This window comes from Carcharodon carcharias, chromosome 18 (assembly GCF_017639515.1).
Source record: "Carcharodon carcharias isolate sCarCar2 chromosome 18, sCarCar2.pri, whole genome shotgun sequence".
Classification (NCBI taxonomy): Eukaryota; Metazoa; Chordata; class Chondrichthyes; order Lamniformes; family Lamnidae; genus Carcharodon; species Carcharodon carcharias.
In genome coordinates this window covers 12789794-12809927 of record NC_054484.1, presented here as the reverse complement: position 1 = coordinate 12809927, position 20134 = coordinate 12789794, and the positions used below count along the sequence as shown (strand labels likewise).

At 45.0% G+C, this 20134-nt stretch overlaps 1 long non-coding RNA gene across 2 annotated transcripts in view; it reads right to left on the bottom strand.

The window, feature by feature from the left end:
• Positions 1 to 20134, bottom strand: part of LOC121290319 — a 424761-nt gene that overhangs the window by 74466 nt on the left and 330161 nt on the right. For both annotated transcript variants that reach the window (XR_005945767.1, XR_005945768.1), the window contains one exon: positions 3382 to 3469. This is a non-coding gene — a long non-coding RNA (uncharacterized LOC121290319). The remainder of the gene's footprint in view (positions 1 to 3381; positions 3470 to 20134) is intronic.

The window sequence follows — 20134 nt, the reverse complement described above, 5'->3', positions numbered from 1 at the left end:
AGTTAAGAAAATCTGTTTTAACAGTTACAATAGCTGTTTGTTGACATTACTCTAAGGGCTATCAATATGCCATTAGTAATGTTTGGCTGCTTTCCACAACCTACAATTACCACAGAAGGGGGCTTGTAAATTCAGTTTGATTCACAACCCAAAGAGGTTGTTAAAGGATTAGCTGTCTTCGGTGTGGGGTTATGATTTGTTTTTATTCAGGATTAAGTACTTGAGGGGCTTTTAAAGTTTTGAGTGGGCTTTCATGAATGGGAGTGTTTCTTTACCATAGTAAAGGCTGTAATAGATATTTAGGTCTTTATTTTATTTAATCTCAACAAGCCCATGGTGGATACTGGATGAGTTGGCACGGAGAATGTAAGGGCAAAAGGGGTGGTTGGGGGGTGTAGGTTGGTATTAAGTGGTGGGGGGGTGTAGGTTAGTTTTAAGTTGGCATGGGCTATAAGAGGTCATGGAGGTGGCTGGGGCATGGGTTGGCATTAAGTTGGCATGGGGGCTAAAAAGGGCCATGGGGTGTGGTTGGGGGCATGAGTTGGCATGTGAGGCACAGGGAGTGGGTGGGCGATGAGTGGGTTTGAGGGCTATAGGGCCTAATGTTTAACAAAACAATTGAGACAAACTCCCAGAAAACCAAGACAAACCTTTTTTACAGCCTGCCTCAGCACTTTGATTTGTATCTGGGGGTGGTGGGCCCGACTCCATCACATACCCACACCTGCACCCCACTGAACAAAAATTGGGTCTGATGGAGCACTTCTTGCTGAAGAGAGTGTAGCAAGCTGGGAAAATTTCCAACTTGCACTATTTGCCTCGGAAGCAAAAATCCAGACCTATATGCTTCACTTAATCATCTCTGATTCCAATAAATTCCAGGGAATCTAGGCTTGGTCTGCTCAAACTCACCTCGTAGGACAATCACCCTCATAACAGGAACCAGTCTAATGAACCTGGCTTGCACTTCCTCTGGGGCAAGCATATTCTTCCTTGGGTAAGGAAACCAAAATTGCACACAGTACTTTAGTGTGGCCTTACTATTGTATTGCTCCTATTAAATGCATCTCTAATTTCCTGATTTATACTCTGCCCTATACTATAGTGGCCTATAAACAAATATCACCAACACTGCACCCTGCCATTTCTTAGCTCCATCCAAATCAATCCTACTTGATTTTCTGAGCTAAGACCATTTCTTCCTATTGTCTTTATGGCCGCCTTTGTTATCAGGTTACCCTTCCTCCTTTTCCCTTTTGAATATCTCTTCTAAAAATCAAGTATCCTGGAATATTTAGCTTCCAACCTTGATCACTTTGCAACCACTTCTACTTTATGTACAGACTCCCATTGTATAGAATTCTAATGAATCAATCCTTTTTCCCATTCACTCCAACTGTACACAATTCCAATGATCCACTCTAACTGTATACAATTCCAATTCCATCATATACACTTTTAATGGATTAAACCCCTTCCCATTCACTCCCATTCCATACAATTCCAAAGGATCAACTACTTTCCCATTTATTCCCATTGTATACAATTCCAATGGATCAAACCCCATTTCTACTCAATTCCATTCTATAAAGTTCTAATGGATCAACTCCCTTCCCATTCACTCCACTGTATAGGGCTTCAATGGATCAAATGCCTTTCCATCCACTCCACTGTATAAAATCCAAACTGATAAAACCTCTTTCCCATTCACTCATTCTTTCTGCAATGCCAATAGTCTGAACACACTTCACAATCACACCAATTGTATAAAATTCTAGTAAATCTAGCCATTTTCCATTAACTCCTATTGTATAGGATTCCAATAGGACCGTTCCGATATCATTCACAGCCACCACATAAAATTCACGCAGATTAAATCACTTCACATTCACTGTTGTTGTATAGTATTCCAATGGACCAAATCCCTTTCCATTCACTGCCAGAACAATAGCCCCAATTCAAGTATTACTTTCCGTCATGGCTTGTGAGCCTGGACGGGTTGAATTTTAATAAGAGCTCTCTTACAAATCAGAATTTAGAGGTAGTTATTAGAAACTGAGGCTCATGAGTTACTTCGTTGGAGTACTGACTGGGAGGAAAGCTAAGTATAATAATCCTTTTCAGCGGAGTTTGAAAAACAATTCTAATTGGTGCATTATCAGATTATTAGACTACACCCAATCATTATTGACCTGATTGAACTTGTTTCCAAATGAAAGTTAATCCACTGCGTGCTTCATTTGTGGCTTTTGTTCTTGACATGGGCAGGCTACACCGGAATATAAAACTAGCATGGAGCACAATTTGCAGACACTTACCTATATTATACTAGGGACAGCAGAGGAACCAATGTTAATTCTTCCCTGCCAACAATTTTCAATCATTTGAACCTGTCTTTCAGTTGCAATCATTCTCCTCCCTATGGAGAATGCTCCTCTGGATTGTTCTCCCTGGCTTCTCTTAAACTGAGATTGCCCCTTGATATGCATCCAACCCCCTCCCCACTATGTTGAAATCAAGGCTGATTGCACTGTATCCTGCTCTGACTCATTCTGGGCAGCACTTCAAAGTGAGAGACTCCTTCCCTCTCTCTGTCTTTCCATCATCTCGAAATCAGAAAAAAATTTGGAACTCGAGCTTGACATCACCTCACCACAACTTCCTCTCTTGCCTCATCTTCTCTCCTGGTGTTCTCTTGGTGACCTCTTCAACTATTTGCCTTGGCCCTTCGTCAATGTTTCTTAATATCGTATGAAAAGTGTCAAGATGCAACACATATGTTATCTTTCCCCTCCTCATTTTGTAAGATATTCCCACAGCTCCTTCATTCCTCTTGTGCTTTGCATTGGGCTTTGATGAGGAAAAGTGCACATTAAACCATATACATGTCCTCTGTGCGCATTCCTGACAACCCAACCACTCAAAAGTGCACTTTAGGTGGCTAAGGCAGAATCCTTTTTATGTCCTTCTCTCAGGAGATTTGCCTGGGCTTACTGCTTCCTCCGGATGAGATCATGAACTTTGTGTGTGGTAGGGTTGGCTGCCAAGTCTGACTCAGCTGGGGGTTGGAGGAGGGGCATAGAATAGGGTTGGGATAGGGCAGAAGGTGAGGTCACAGCCTGAGTTCTAATGTTTAATTTTCCAGTGATGAAAATTCATTGAAAAACCTTAATGAAGCCACAACATTTAAGCAAAAGCAAGTAAAAACAAAATCAAGCCTTTGCCCAATTTTTCATTCCAGAAATTTCCAAAGAGATTCCTCAAAAATCGGCCAGATAGCAGCCTCAACCTCATGTAACTTTTCTCTTTCTTTGTGTTCATTTATTCCTTGCAAAGTGACTTAGGTCATTCAGTGCCTGTGGAATGGAATGGGAGACATACCTTCTAACTTGTGGTCATGGTCCCTCGAGTGGAAACTTTCATTTCCCTCTTGCCTTCACACACATCTTCTCAGAAAGCCCTTCAATTCCTGTAAGCAAAAGTATTTCTTTGAAGACCTGAAAGACAATCCCCCCTCAACCCCCCCGAGGGTCAACGATTTGGTGAGTGGGAGCATAGTGCCTCCGCTGGGATGGTTTCTTACTTTGACTGCCAATGGCAAGCAGGCGCACTGCTAAAGGTAGAAACTTAAGCAACCACCTGCCAAAGAGACTGTCATCCTGCTCCTTTCTGCTCTGTGGAAAGGTGGAAGGACTATTTGCACCATCCCCCACCCCACCCCCACCTTTCTAAGGAGATGGGGAAGGCACATTGAAGATACTCGAAAATGTCTCTGGACATAAACAAATCTATAACCTCAATCTGAGAATGCTGGGTCACCAATAACCTCCGGATCACCAGCTAAACCGCCTCCATGGACCGGAGCCTAGGAGGTAGGGAGCGCTAGTTTTAAGAGTTATTGCTCTATCCCTTCTCCTCTCACTAACAATCCCACCCACACCAACCACCCCCCCCCACCCCCACCTTCCACTCTGTCCTCCCGCCACCACTATAGCACCAGCCTCCTAAGGAGGACAGACAGAAGCCTTGACCCTTATGGGAATATGGGCTCCCCTATGTATGGCCTGTCCAATTCTGCTCTACCTGGTGCAATCTCACCAGAGTCAGGGTGGGAGGATCCACAAGTTTACGACCCCATCATTAGAACAAATTATTTAAGAAAAAACAGTGCAGATCATCCATGATCTAACTGACTGGTGGAGCAGGTTCGAGGGGCTGAATGGCCTCCTCCATTTCTTATATTTGTAAAAACTAAAGGATAAGTTACTGATGGGCAGGGTCACTGATTAAATTAGATATCTGTTATGTTGCTTTAGTTCAGTGGATTTTCATGAGTCATTTGGTGTTGCCATTTTGCGATGGTGGTTCAAAGCCAATAGTCTTGCCATTATATAAAAATGGGTTGCTGTTCTGTCTAATCATGCTCACTGTGTCTTTGGGACTGAGTAAGTCCAATTCCGTTTTATTACATGGGATTTCAGAGATGTTTTTCACGCAATTGTATTGGGAGTTACATTCCGCAATTCTATGCACTGTTCCATCAATACTCAAAACCTTTGACCATGGTGACAATTTCTTTGCTGATGGTATGACCTTTAACTCAAGATCTGACTCTTTAAAGATTCTTGAGAGGCTTTGATTAAGTAGATATGGAGAAACTGTTTCCGTTGGCAGCAGGTGTTGGTAACCAGAGGACAGAGATTTGAAATAATTGGCAAAAGAGCCAGTCGGGGGGGATTAAGAGATTTTTTATAATGCAGTGGGTTGTTTATGGTCTGGAATGCGCTGCCTAAAAGGGTGGGGAAAGTGGATTCAGTGGTAACTTTTGAAAGGAAAGTGGAGAGAGCGCTGCTTGGAAAGAGGGGGAAAAAAATTGCAGAGCCAGGGGGAAGAGGTGGGTGAGTGGGACTAACTGGATAATTCTTTTAACGAGCTGGCACAGGCATGATGGGCTGAATGGCCTCCTTCTGTGCTGCGGGGCTCATCAAGTACGAGACCATAATATAAAAAGGAAGGACTGCTCTCCTCACAGGGAGGGCTGTGTGCCACAGAATCCTGTTTCTGAAAACAATATAAGATTAGGGTCCCAGTCGAGGGTCATGTAAGGATAAGTTTGCTGGCTGAGTTCCTGGAAACACAAGGGCTTCTTGTCAAGTGCTCTCCACACGGGCCAAAAAGCAAAATATCATCTTGATGAATCTTTCTCCAAAGCATGCTGCATTGATAATCTTCTCTCCTGAATTTTTTTTTTGATCTCGGGTTATTATGCTGTCCACCTGGAATTTCCTGTTGGCAAGCAGGAGAAAAAAAACCTCCACCAGCAATATCTCGCTAATTAAAGTGACAAATCAAACAAGGAAAAATTATTCCTTATAAAGCCTTGGCTCAGTGGCTCGCATGATCGCCTCTGAGTCACTAGGGTCATTGGTTCAAGCTTCACTTCAGAGACACATAATCTAGGTTGACACTTCCAGTGTGATACTGAGGGAGCGCTGCACTGTCAGAGGTGCCAGTCTTTGTTAAACTGAGGCCCCGCCTATCCTTTCAGGTTGGATTTAAAATATCCCATGACACTATTTTGAAGTAGAGCAGGGGAGTTATCCTCAGTGTGCTGGCCAATATTTATCCTTCGACTTAACATCTAAAACAGATCATTTGGTCATTATCACATTGCTGTTAATGGGAGCTTACTGTGCACAAATTGGTTTCCCCATTTCCTACATTAAAACAGTAACTAGACTTCAAAAAGAACTTTATTGCCTGTAAAGTCCTTTAGGATGTCCTGAGGGTCTGAAAGGCATGATATCAATGTGTTCTTTCTTTATTGCTCACTTACCTAACCCTTATTCACTCCTAAGACTGGAGCTGCCTTGCACAATGAACTTTCTTGGCTGGAAAATCAGAGTCCTACTGCAGGAAATTGCAAGTGTACTGGGAACTATGAACTGCAGTGACTGAGGGAATTGTTCCTGTCACTCAGTGCAAATCAGTTGCTTATCTTACAAAACACAAAAGCCAGATATAAAGGTATGGCAACATTCTGAACTTATCATACAGCGGGCCCCATTCATGGCTGTCTGTGGCAGTTTTTTGAACAGGGGATGTGGAAGGGGTGGCAACCTTACAATGACAAACGATTGCAAAATCTGTTTCCCTTGATACGCAGTTGGTAAGTAATTGCCCAGTATAGAACTGAGGAATACAACTCAGGGAGATTCCAAGTTACCCCCAGACTCAGCTACAGTATTGCAATGCTTTCCCGGCAGGTTTCTCACCTTGCATCCTCACATAAACTTGAGCGCATCCAAAACTGTTGCCCATTTCCTAACTTGCACCTATTCCTGTTCAACCATCACTCCCTGTGCTCACTGACTTACATTGACTCCTAGTTCCACAACACCCTGATTTTTTAAAATTCTCACCCAATTTTTTCAAAAAGCTCCATCGCCTTGTCCTTATCTCCATAATCTCACCCAGATCTCTGCGCCCCTCCAATTCTGGCCTTCTGATCATCCCTGATTTTCACTGCTCCACTCTGAGTGACCGTGCCTTTAGGTGTCTTGGCTCTGAGTTCTGGAATTCTCTCCATAAACCAGGCTGGTAGGGACAATACAATTAGGGGGTAATCAAGAACAAAAGAACATAATATTAAAACTAGAGCTGGGGCAATTCTGGAACAAAGTCAGGCAACACTTTATCACACAAAAGGGAGTAGAAATCTGGAACACTCTCCCCTAAAGATGCATCACCCATCTTCTTTTCGAAGCTCCTTAAAACCTATCTCTTTGACCAAGATTTGGTCATGCTAGGCTAGGTCTCCATGGCTCACTGGCAAATTCTGCATTCGAATGGGGAGATGGTGGCAAAGTCATGGGTTCAAATCCCACCATGGCAGCTGGTGGAGTTTGAATTCAATCCATAAAATCTGGAATATAAAGCTAGTCTCAGCAATGGTGACCATGAAACTATCATCGATTGTTGCAAAAACAATCTGGTTCACTAATGTCCTTTGTGGGGAAAGAAACCTGCTGTCCTTACTCAGTCTGGCCTACATGTGACTCCAGACCCACAGCAATGTGGTTGACTCTTAATTGCTCCTCTGAAATGGCCTAGCTAGCCATTCGTTTCAAGGGCAATTAGGGATGGGCAACAAAAGCTGGCCTTGCCAATGACACCCACATCCCATGTAAGAATAAAGAAATAAAAAAAGATAATTCCACTGTGAAGTGACTTGGGGGCATTTTACTATGCTAAAGGCACTTTATAAATGCAAGTTGCTGCTGTTCACCATCAAGCCAGTGTTGTGTTAGCTGTTCTTCAGATCAGGCTGGGGGTGACGTTACAATTAGGGCGAGATCAAGAATAAAAGAACATAATATTAAAACTAGAGCTGGGGCAATCCTGGAACAAAGTCAGGCAACACTTTATCAGCCAAAAGGGAGTGGAAATCTGGAATACTCTCGCCTAAAGAGCTGTGGTTGCTAAGGAGGAATCGAAGCTTTAAAGACTGAGATATTTTTGTTAAGGTAAGGTTTTCAAAAGATATGGAGCTTAAGCGGGTAAATGGATTTGAGGTAGGGACAATTGGTCAAATTGGCTTGTGGGGCAGGTTTGAGGGGATGAATGAGATACTTGTATACGTAATGTTCCGACAATTGGCTTCAGTCTCCTTGTCCTGAGGAGTGGGGAATATTAGCCAGGCCTTTTGCTCCAAATCCTTAGATTCATTCTGGAACATTCTCATGTCTAAAAATCAGCTCGTGCTGGACCATAGAATTGAATAGTCAATACAGATTTTCTAGAGTCACCAGGGTCATGTGTCGATAGAACTGAAGCCAAGGATGCTTTGAAAAGGAGAGAGTGAAAGACTAGAAGATGTGCAATATATCATTCCAAGTGATGGGTTAACTTTAAAAAGCCTTTGCTTACACCAAAAAGACCAGACCATAAAAATCTGATTCTCAATAACTTGTCTACTCTGGGCCTATTAAATATTACACTAACAGTACCATGTACAGTTCTACTTGCCATGTTGTAAAGGGAATAACTGGAGACGATGCATAAAGAAAAAGATGTATAAGAACGATGCCAGAACTGAGGGATTATATTGATCAGTAAATATTGAATATGCCAGGAAAAGGGGAGGCTGAGAGCTGACCTGAAAGAAGTCTTCAAGATTATGAAAGGATTTGATAGGGTAATTACAGAGAAGAAAGTCAAAAACCAAGGCCATAAAAAAAGATAATCACCAATAAATTCACCAAGGCTCCTTCAACAGTACCTTCCAAACTTGTGACCTCTACCATCTAGAAGGACAAGTGCAGCAGATGCAAGGGAACATCACCAGCTACAAGTTCCCCTCCAAATCACACGTCATTCTGACTTGGAAATATATCACCGTTCCTTCACTGTCGCTGGGTCAAAATCCCGGAACTTCCTCCCTAACAGCATGGTGGGTGTACCTACACCACATGGACTGCAGCCGCTCAAGAAGGTGGCTCACCATCTTCTCAAGGGCAATTAGGGATGGGCAACAAAAATGCTGGCCTAGCCAGCGATGCCCACATCCCATGAAAGAAAAATAATTTTAAAAATCAATATGAAATTCAAGAGAAACTTCCAAACCCAGAAAGTGGTGAGAATGTGGAACTCGCTACCGCAGGGAGTGGTTGAGCCAAATAGCAGAAATATATTTAAGGTGAAACTAAATAAGGATATGAGGGAGAAGAGAATAGGGGATGTGTGAATTGGTGAAGAGGGGTGGGAGAAGGCTCATGCACTGGTTGGACTGAATGGCCCGGTTCCCTGCTGTACACTCGATGTAATTCTATTTTGGCCCTAGGATCCCGGCTTATGTTGACCTAGCTCAGTGCCAAAGAACTTGTGGTGTTCCAGTGAAGCTCAACACAAGCTTGAGGAACTGCACCTCATCTTTCGGCTGGGCACATTACAGCTTTCTGGACTCAACATCAGGGTGACCAACTCTTGTGAGAAAGTTGAGGGATACCTCGGCTAGGGGTCCATTAGAGCAGTTTGCGGGGGGGGTGCGGTGAGGTGGGGTGCTGTGGTGGGGGCAGAGGTGCAGGCACAGAGGTTTCAGCCAGGGCCGTGAGAGCGGACAAACAGGAAAGAGCGGATACCGTTCATTTGCGAAAATTTAAAGGACTGCATCACGGGAAAATAGTGTCCCAGCAGTATTCGACCCAGGACATGGGGCAGTGGCCTTGTATAAGGGACAATGCCATAAAATAAAGGACAGTTGGTCACCCTGTTGAACACTGAGTTCAACAATTTTAGATCGTAACTTCTGCCCACATTTTTATTTCATGTATTTTTGCTGGTTCAGTTTTTTTATGTGTTTCTTTCTCAATTCCTTGCATTTGGATAGCTGCCATTCACATCTCCTCTAGACACATCTTTACTTGTTCCATTCTCACTCCCTTTCTTCCTGTACCATGAAATCTTTTGTCATTTAATCTCTCCTTCCCTCCGCCCTATTTCAGATCTGCCCTTTTGTTCTTCTCCCCCCTCCACCCTTCTCACATGCTCAAAGCCTATTGCTTTTCTAATATTTCTCAGTTCTAATGAAAAGTCACGGACACGAAATGTTAACTCTGTTTCTCTCTCCACAGACGGTGCCAGACCTGCTGAGTATTTCCAGCATTTTCTGTGTTTAATAACCAGAATGCCTGAGCACATGGTTAAGGCTACAGAATGGAGTTAGTAATCCCCCGTCTACCACTCTCATGCCAACTGTGCCAGCATTAACGAGCAAGCTTAATCAATTCACTGACCCTACCATGCACAGACTCACAGGCCAAGCTATGAATCCACACCAGCGGTAAAGACCCATTTCAATACCTTGTGTTCCAACATTGCTGCTTCAAATTGAATAGGAAGGGTGAAATACAAGAGGTGGCTCCTTTCACAGCAAGGAGACACTGAGATTAGACAGTGTAATGTCTACCATCTACAGGAAGCACTGCAGCAACTTATACAGTGCCCTTCGACAGCACCTTCCAAACCCATAGCCTCCAACACCCCGAAGGGTAGCAGTGCATGGGAACACCACCCACTTGCAAGTTTCCCTCCAAGGTAACATAGTTGTCACGTTACAGAACCAGTAATCCAGAGGCTCGGACTAATGATCTAGAGGCATGGGTTCAAATCCCACCGTGCCAGGTAAGGAATTTAAATTCAGTTAACTGAATAAATCTAGAATAAATGAACCTACTGGATTGTCATAAATCAGGCCTCATTATCACCTTTAGGGAAGGAAATCTGCTATCCTTACCTGGTCTGGCCTACATGTGACTCCAGACCCACAGCAATGTGATTGACTCTTAAATGCCCTCTGAAATGGCCTAGCAAGTTGCACTCAGTTGGCCCAAGGGCAATTAGGAATGGGCCTTTCCAGTGACTACCACATCCTGTGAAAGAATTAACAAAAGTTGTCATGAAGTCCTAGTTATTGTTCACTATCCCAACTGGGCTGCTTTCTCACAAACCATTCTGCCTTTCCCATGTATTGGCCATTCTTTCAACGTGACTGGGTCAAAATGCCTGGCTCACCCTCCCTAACAGTGTGAGGCTGATCCCAAGCACGATGGTGAAGTATAAACTAGACACCGATAATTCTTTTGATAATAGGTTTATTTATAGTATTCAATATGACATATGGCTCCTTCCTACCTACTGACCCAGTGTCCCAGCAGTTTTTCTTTATACATACTCTAGGTACTTAATTAAACAACACCTGTCACCTCTGAATCTTAACAATATGATTAACATACCATTAACAAACAGCACTTTGGAAGCATATTTTCTATATGAACTGCAGCAGCTCAAGAAGGTGGCTCACCACCACCTTCTCAAGGGGCAACTAGAGATGGCCAATACATGCTGACCTTGTCAGTATTAACTAGATTCTGAGAACGAATATTAAAAAAGCATGCAGGCTCAATCCCCAGTCTCCACCGAGTGAGTTGATCTCAGTCGAGGAAGCCATTATCTTATTGTATGTCAAAATAGCCTGTGGGAGATGGTACCATAGTGGTAATGTTGCTGGGCTAGTAATCCAGAGAACCAATCCAATGCTCTGGGGATTTGGGTTTAAATCCCACTGTGGCAGAATTTAAATTCGGTTAATAAATCTGGAATATAAACCTAGTCTCAGTAATGGTGACAAATGACATCAATCATTGGTTGTTGTGAAAACCAATCTGTCTGTTAGAGGAATTAAATCTGCTGTCCTCAACTGGTTTGGCCTACATGTGACTCGAGGCCCAATGCAATGTGGTTGACTCTTAACTGCCCTCTGAAATGGCCTAGCAAACCACTCAGTTCAAGGGTAATTAGGGATAGGCAACAAATGCTGGCCTTGCCAGTGATGCCCACATCCCATGAAAGAATTAAGAAAGGGCTAAATGTCCTATTTCTTATAAAGCAGTTATTGGTGTTGCAATTGGCTTTGACAGCCTGGGTTATGAGAAGGACAAAAAAAAACAGCCAGTATTCCTAAATGCCAATCCGTGACCCTGGCTTGGAGGTGTCACCTACAGATACTTTAAAGGATGGAATCTGCTTCTCTCTCCTGCCATTTACTCTCTATACTCACACGTGAAGACTGGACGCTTTACTGGGAAAGCAGAAGAAAAACAGATTTGCATTTATGTAGCAGTTTTTATAACCTCAGTCAAAGCACATCACAGTCAATGCAATGCTTTTGAAGTATAGTCACAATCATATTTATTTATTCATTCATGGGATGTGGGCACTGCTGGCTAGACCAGCATTTATTGCCCATTCCTAATTACCCTTGAGAAGGTGGTGGTGAGCTGCCTTCTTGAACCACTGCAGTCCTTGTGGTGTAGGTACACCCACAGTGCTGTTAGGGAGGGAGTTCTAGGATTTTGACTCAGCGACGGTGATAAATTTCCAAGTCAGGGTGGTGAATGACCATGCATCTGTTGTCCTTGTCCTTCTAGATGGTAGTGGTCTCAGTTTGGGCTGCACTGTCAAAGGAACCCTAGTGAATTGCTGCAGTGCATCTTGTAGATGGTACACACTGCTGCTACTGTGCATCGGTGGTGGAGGCAGTGAATGTTGAAGGTGGTGGATGGGGTTACAATCAAGCGGGCTGCTTTGCCCTGGATGGTGTCAAGTTTCTTGAGTGTTGTTGGAGCTGCGCTCATCAAGGCAAGTGGGGAGTATTCCATCACACTCCTGACTTGTGCCTTGCAGATGGTGGACAGGCTTTGGGGAGTGTCAGGTGGTGAGTTACTCGCTGCAGAATTCCCAGCATCTAACCTGCTCTTGTAGCCACAGTATTTATATGGCTAGTTCAGCTCAGGTTCTGGTTAATGGTAACACCCAGGATGTTGATAGTGGGGGATAATGTAGGAAAGGCAGTGGTTGATTTGTCCACAGCAAGCTCCCACAAACAGCAATGTGATAACAACCAGATAATCTGCTATAATGTGCAGGTTGAGGGATGAGTCTTGGCCCAGAACATTGGGGAGAACTTTGTTGCTTTTCTTTAACATAGCCCCTTGGGATTTTTTTGTACATCCGTCTGGCTGAGGCATCAGTTTAACATCTCATTCTAAAAGATGGCATCCCTGACAGTGCAGCATTCCCTCAATACTGCACTGGGAGTATCATCCTGGAATATGCGCTCAGGTTTCTGGAGGGGGCTTTGAACCCTGACTCAGCAAGGGAAGGGGGCTGTTGAATGAGTCACAGCCGACACAAAGGCAGAGGTGGTGGTGGGGGGGTGAAAATTGCAGCGGAAGGATGAGTAACAACAAGAGACAAGTCGAGACATGTAGGGCTTGATTTTAACTTTTTGCAAATGGATGGGTTTTGAATGGGTTAAAATTGAGCCGGTGAGTTGCGGAGTGAAGTTCCTAATCTAAACTGTACTTTATTTAAAAAACTGAATAAAATGTTGTTATTTTAAAAAATGGAAGGTTTACGGTGCTCCCAACTGAAGTCTCTGTAAAACACTTTCCCCACCCTGTACCTCTCGACATGGTGGATCATTGCCAATTGAAGCGAATAATCTCGAGTGTAAGGCAAAGGTTTCAAGTTTTTTACAGCGTGCTGTCTCTGTGGAAGTTGACTTTGGAAAAGTGCCACATTTGGTTGTTGGGGCCTCATTGCTGATTCTCAGTACCCTGGAGTGCTGACTGCAAATGTGGCCTGACAGACTGAACGCACTGGAGAGCACGAGGGTGAGGCGCCAGGGGGTCCTCCCTAACAATTCTCTCTCTCTCCCTCGTCTCCCGGTCTGAATTTTCCTTTACCGACCCTCGTTTGCTCGGGGTGGGGGGTCACTGAAGAGTATTGCAGTGGATGGGGTGGTTTGTTGGGGTTGGGGGTTTGGGGTGGGGGGGGGTGGGGGAGGGTTGTGGGGGAAACAGGGGGACGAAGGGAGGGGGTTGGGAGGAGAGGCGACAATGTTCCATGTTGCGGATGCTCTTGAGTGTGACTGTTGTGAGCCCAGAGAGGAGGGGGAGGCAATCCGGACGACTCTAACCCCACCCACCACCCCCCACCCCCCTCAACCCCTCAATTGCCCCGCTTTCACCAAAATTTCGCAACACGTACGATATAGCCCTTAATTTTCCCCGCCAGGGAAAGCTCAATTAACCGCGACACATCAAAAACAACCATTCAAGTTGGCCGAATATTCTGTGGAGAATGAGGGGAGGTGGGGGGGGAGACATGGTTGGATGGTCGGGGCGGGGGGGGGAATTTTTTTTCTTAAATCGCGGAATTCAAAAGTGATTTGACATCTCAAAATTCAAAAGTGATTTGACAGAAAAATCACAACAGATTGAGCGACTGATAAAAATAGCAATGCTATCAACGAGGCAGATTTAATTGGCTTTTCATTGGGAACAGACGCAATATCCGTGAACTTACCTCACTGTAGATGTCTGGAGGCCGATAGAGCAGAGCCTTGGCCAGTCCTTAAATCTATTGGTAGCCCTGATCGAAACACGGAGGACCATTCTTGTTTCCCACCGTTTGATTCTCTCTCTTTAAAGTGCCGAGATCACAGATTGTACCGGGCGATATATTAACATGTATTAAAGTGTCAATTTTCAGAGGGAGGGGAGGTGACGTGAGAGTGGAAATCATAATAAAATGGACAAGGGCTGTCAGCAACCAAACTAAAACTGAGCCTCTCCGGATCAGAACAGTCAGCAAAAATCACTCTTCCTAAAAATTAAAAACAGAGTGAAAAAAAAGAAAATGGACGTTCTAGAGTTGGGAGAGTAGAAGCAGGGTTTTTTGTTCTTTTAAATGAGAGAGAGAGAGAGAGAGAGAGAGCAGGGTGCGGTCAAATCTTGGCTGTCCTCTTCCTTGCTTTCCCCCTTCCCCCCGCCCAAAAAAATGAAGGGGGAGGGTCCTGGGCTCTGTTACTACCTAAATACTAGCAGAACCTGGGAAGGGAGCCAAGACAGTGACTTTCTCCGACCCAGCTGTCAATCTATTGCTTGCCTACAGAGAAAGGCGAAACAGCGGCAAGTATTTCATGCTGAGATCACGGCTGGAGTATTAGACAACTCACTCCCCATTTCCCTCACTCCTTCGTCCCCTCAATAGCCAGTCCTCCTCACGCCCCAGTTCCCTCACTCCTCATCCCCATCTCCTCAGGCCCTTCACCCCTCAGTCCCCTCACTTTTCAGTCCCCTCGTTCGCCAGCCTCCTCACTCCCTGGCACCTTTGCTCGCAGACCCCCTCACTCCTCAGTCCCCTCACTCTCTATTCCCCTCTCTCCTATATCCCCTCACTTCCCAATCCTCTCGCTTCCCCAGTCTCCTCAGTCTGCTCTTTCCCTCGTCCCCTCACTCCTCAGTCCCCTCACTCCTCAGTCCCCTCACTCCTCAGTCCCCTCACTCCTCTCACTCCTCTGTCTCCTTGTTCACCAGTCCCCCTCATTCCTCAGCCCCTCACTTCTAAGCCCCTCATTCCTCAGCCCCTCACTCAGCAGTCCTTTGCTGTCAGTCCCCTCACTCTCTCTCCCCTCATGGAGCTCACTGTGTGCTGTACGTGTAAATGTAGAGGGATAGAGTGGGTTGGTACGAAACGTTGTTTGGGGAAAACAAAAGGAACATGAAAAGGAATATTGATGTGTTTTAGATGGGACATTATCATTTTAAGTATTTTAATGTTCACAGTACAAAGCCTGTGTTGAAGCATCCTTTTAGACCCAGACTTCTGAAAGAATACAATGTGGTAAAATTGATTATTTTCACAATTCCCTTCTCCATTTATCTCCTGAAGAGCATGTTGGATACAGTTAAGGGGAAGCGAGATAAACACATGAGGGGGAGAAAGGAATAGAAGGAATAGCAATATATATTGATGGGTTAGATGAAGAGGGGTGACCGGGGTGTGGGTGGGGGGGGGGGGGGTTTGCTGTCATGGCCCAGTTGGGCTGAATGGCCTGGTTCCCTGCTGTACACTATACGGAATTCTGTGCAGTGGGGGAGTGTTGACATCTACAGAACATGTCCCAACACAAATGGTGGAGATGGGAGAAAAGGAACCCAAAAAGAACCATTAACCAGCTGCTGGCTTCATACTTTTCACAGCCTGCCACCAACCCTACTGTGGACTCAACCCAAAAAAACGTAATCCGCATGGCAATTTTCTACATAAACGCTAGCTAATCCCCTCATCCCCTCCAGAGTATTCACCCCCATCCTCACATCTCTATTAAACTCTGATAGACTTGCCACCTGTCCACTTCCTTCAAGCTGACTCAATTTCTTGCAGAGGATATCTACGTTTTCTCCTCCAATAATAATAATATAAACTGAGCACTGAACGCCCCATGTGTTTTCTGCATTTCTTTGGATATATGGGCTGTCATGAGGTGTTGCTCCCCAGGGGATCTGGACTGGGACCTCTGCTTTGCATTATATAGCCATGGCTTGGATAAAGGAATAGGGACCCGGGTATCCAAAACTGTCAATTACACTAAGTCAATTACACTTACTAAGTTCTGTAAGTGGGAACAGTAAGTTACAAAGGGATGTCAAAAGGTGAACTGGGTGGGCAAAACTATGGCAGATGGAATTTAATGTGGGCAAGTGTGAGGTTATCCACTCTGGATCTGAGAAAGACAAATCAGAACATTTTCTTAGTCATGAGAGACTGGAGGAGGAAAAGGATTTAGGTGTCTGTGTGCGCAAATTATTAAAAGCTGGTGGACAGGCACAAAGAGGCTAATGGAACGTTGACCTTCATTTTGAGGAGACTGGGACATCCTGAGGGAGGAAGGGATGTTTCGATTTTGGAGGTTTGATCAGGGCCCAACCGAAGTCTTGTGTTTGGCCCTTGGGAAAGCTCTATTAGCCTCAGAGAGGGTGCAGCCCACATTCACTAGGATGATGTCCAGGCTTAAGTGTCAGCTGTGGTTCAGTTGGCTGCAATCTCACCTCAGAATCAGGAGATCGTGTGTTCCCGCTTTAGAAACTAGAGCAAACTACGTAAGCGAACTCCACAGTGTGGGAAGTGTCAGGCATGTCCTATCTTTCAGATGAGATGTTAAGCAGCTCTTCCTTTTCAGGTGGATGTGAAAGATCCCACAGCACTAGTTCAGTGGAGAACAGTAAAGCTCGTCCTGGTTAATATTTATCCCTCAACCAACATCATTGAAAAAGTGATTGTCACATCACTGTTTGGAGAGCTTGCTGTGCACAAATTGACTGCTCCGTTTCCCTACATTACAGCAGTGATTACACTTCAGAGAGTGCTCTAGGATAGCCTGAGAAGAGTTCCAATGAAAGGTCTTTGAACTGAAAGGTTAATTCTGTCCTTTCTCCATAGATGCTGTTAACTAGTTTGAGACAAAGGTATAAACTGATCAAAGGCAAATTCAGGACTCATGTCAGGAAGCCATTCTTCAAAAAAGGGTAATATCAACAGCTACAATCTGTCGTAAGTAGAGAAATGGAGGCAGAAATTCTAGGGCTATTCACGAGGTAGTTAGCTGCTGTGATAGTGGAGCAAATAAGGTAGATGGGCTGAATGGCCCTTCTCATCGACGCTTGGTGAAAATAACAGAAAGAAAACAGGAGTCAGCTCCAAACCTGCCTAACTGCCATGCGTTGATCCTCCAGTGATTTATGAATAAATCTTTATTTGTATTAAGGGCTGAAATATAAACTTAAATATCACTGAAAACAGAGACATGTTGCTGAAGCTTTTTGCCCTTTTACAGGAGAAAAGGGGCTGGATTGGTTGGCAAGTCAACTCTGATTGGCCGAGATGTTGCCATGGAGAAGGCATGGGCTTTTTTCCTGTGGTATCAATTGTTGTGAAATTTAGCATTCTTGTGTTTGTCCCAGTGATTGTAAGATGAAAAACTTTGGCAGCGAGTCTCTCTTTTCAACCAAATTCAAGTTCTATATTACCAAGTGAAATATAAACTAGAAAAGGAATCGCTCAGTGGATCAGCTGACAGTCCGGTCCAAAATATACAGTGTCAGTGCCGTCGAATGTAACGTTCCAACATCATTCTTCCTTCTAAATATCCCAGTAAGCTGAATGAAAAGGCAGAAATCAGCCTAACAGGCCTCAAAGGCAGATCCACTAACACCTCCTCCAAAATCCCTTGCCCGGCACAGCTTATCCACTGCCCTTACCCAGGGAAACAGGGCCGGGTTCTAGACGCCTTTCCCAGGAAGGAATTTCCTTCCCCACTCCACTGGGACATCATCCCATTCCAGTTCAGTGGGGTCTTTATTGATCTCTTCAGCCAGAAGCAAGGATCCTGTTTCGCTATTCAAAGGGTAGGGATTTTTCCCCCATGGAATCAGAGGAGTATGGGAATCGCTAGACCAAAAAAAAACCTTCCAGTTCGCCTTCCACCAGCTCGGCAGTCAACAATAATGGAGCTGTTCACTAACTATAGCAACCAACCTGTATCCATGAGTCTACAACAGACCGAATTATAATGTGAAGGGAACCCCAGTGTTGAAGAGCTTTGGGAACCATAAGATCAAAGTCACTTCTCACGAACGCTCCATTCACCACATGTCATATCTCACATTACTCGAACACTGGCCAACATGTATCCTTCACACCCCCCCCTCCTCTGTCCAAAGAACACAGATAAATTGCTTCAACATTTCATTGCTGTTTTCATGGGATTGCTGGCACTGGATAGTTGCTGCTTTTCTCTACATGCTTCAAGGATCCCTCTCGTTCTCATACCTTCCCAAATTTGGTGGTGAGAGCTTTACCTTTTCCACGTCACACTCTCTCCAGATTTGGCTTCTCATGAACTGCCTGAGCCTAGTGAGAGTACAAAGGTGGCTCCTGTGATTGTCTTGCAAGGACCATAAGGCCTCCATTCTGACGCAGGCGGGTTTTGTAAACTGGAGCTCACGGTGGGTGGGGAGGGGTTTTGGTCCCCAACTGCACAGTGTGCGCCTATTCTCTTCTGCAGGATCTGCATCTGGAAGTCAGCCTGACTGACAGGCTTGGCTCCCTGTCAGGAGGTTAGTACTCTGGAGGAGGCCACGAGAGCAGGGGTCAAATCTTTCTGCTGCTGTGTTAGTAGGAGTATAAGGTGGTGTGGGGGTGTGGGGGTCTGTGTGGGGGGGGGGAGGCGGGGTCCGATCCTAGATCCAGGGCAGGGAGAGTGGGTGTAAGTGGGGGCAGGTTCCTCATCTGATCCAGGAATTGGGGAGGGTCTTTGGTTGGGCAGAGGACTCCAAAGGCATAGGCCATGTCCAGGGGACCCACGGCTGGGGTGGGTGGGGTGGGGGGTTTCATTATAATATTTAAATGGTCAACCTGGACCCCCTCTCCTGCCTCTATTAAACCCAAATATAGGCCGGCTGGGATTCGTTTTGAGATTTTGAAAAAACTTTTACATCTCACCCGACCCCAACCCACCCACTTTCATGAGGGGGTGTTGGGGGATGGGGGAGTGGGGTGAGTTGTGGGGGGGGGGGTGGCGGGGGGGGGGAGTGGTTGTGGGTGGGGTGGTGTTATACTTACTGCCAAGATTCTGCGAACTAACACTGACAGAAAGATTATTCCCTAATGACTCTCCGCTCTGGTGTCTTTCAGAAGTTGGTACATGTCACACCCATTCAGCTGATTTCCTGAGGTGCTTGGCTCGGTTTGTAAATCTTACCATGCTTTGGTGAAGAAACCAAATTCCCTCCCTTCCACACTCTCAGACTTACAAACTCAGCCTTGTTGAGGTGGCAAAGCTATCATTTCTGAACAATGGTGTGAAACAACTAGAAGCTGCGTTTATATAGCATCTTTAGCAGAGTCTCTAGGTGTTCCACAGAAGCATTATCAAACAAAATTTAACACCGAGCTACTGAGGGAGATATAAAAACAGGTACCTTAAAGCTACATCAAAGAGGTACGTTTTAGGTAGCATTTTAAAGGAGGAGAAAGAGAGACAGAGTCAGCGAGGTTTAGGGAGGGAATTCCAGAGAGAGAGAGAGTCAGAGAGGTTTAGGGAGGGCATTCTACAGAGAGAAAGAGAGGGGGAGAGAAAGAGAGAGCAAGAGAGAGCGAGAGAGAAAAAGAGAGCAAGAGAGAGCGAGAGAGTAAGAGAGAGAGCAAGAGAGAGCAAGAGAGAGAGAGAGAGAGCGAGAGAGAGAGAGAGCAAGAGAGAGCGAGAGAGCAAGAGAGAGAGAGCACGAGAGAGAGAGCGAGAGAGAGAGCAAGAGATGGAGCAAGGAAGGAAGATTTGAATTTATATGGCACAGTTTACCACCTCAGGATGTCCCAAAGCTCTTTACAGCCAATAAAATACTTTTGAAAATACTGTTATAAGGTAGGAAATGTGGCAGCCAATGTACACACAGCAATGTCCTCCGTACACCAATGACATAGTGACCAGGTCGTTTATTTTAGCAATGGTGGCTGAGGGGTAAATATTGGCTCAAGATACCGGGGAGAACTCCCCTACTTATCTTCGAAACAGTGCCTTGAGATATATATGCACCAGCCTGAGAGAGCAGACAGGCTTCATGTCTCATCTGAAGGATGGATAATAACCTTCACCAACAGAATTAATGAAGGACTGATGATAACCCAAAAGGTTCAGCACCTAAAGTAATCCCTGAACATTGAGAAGAGC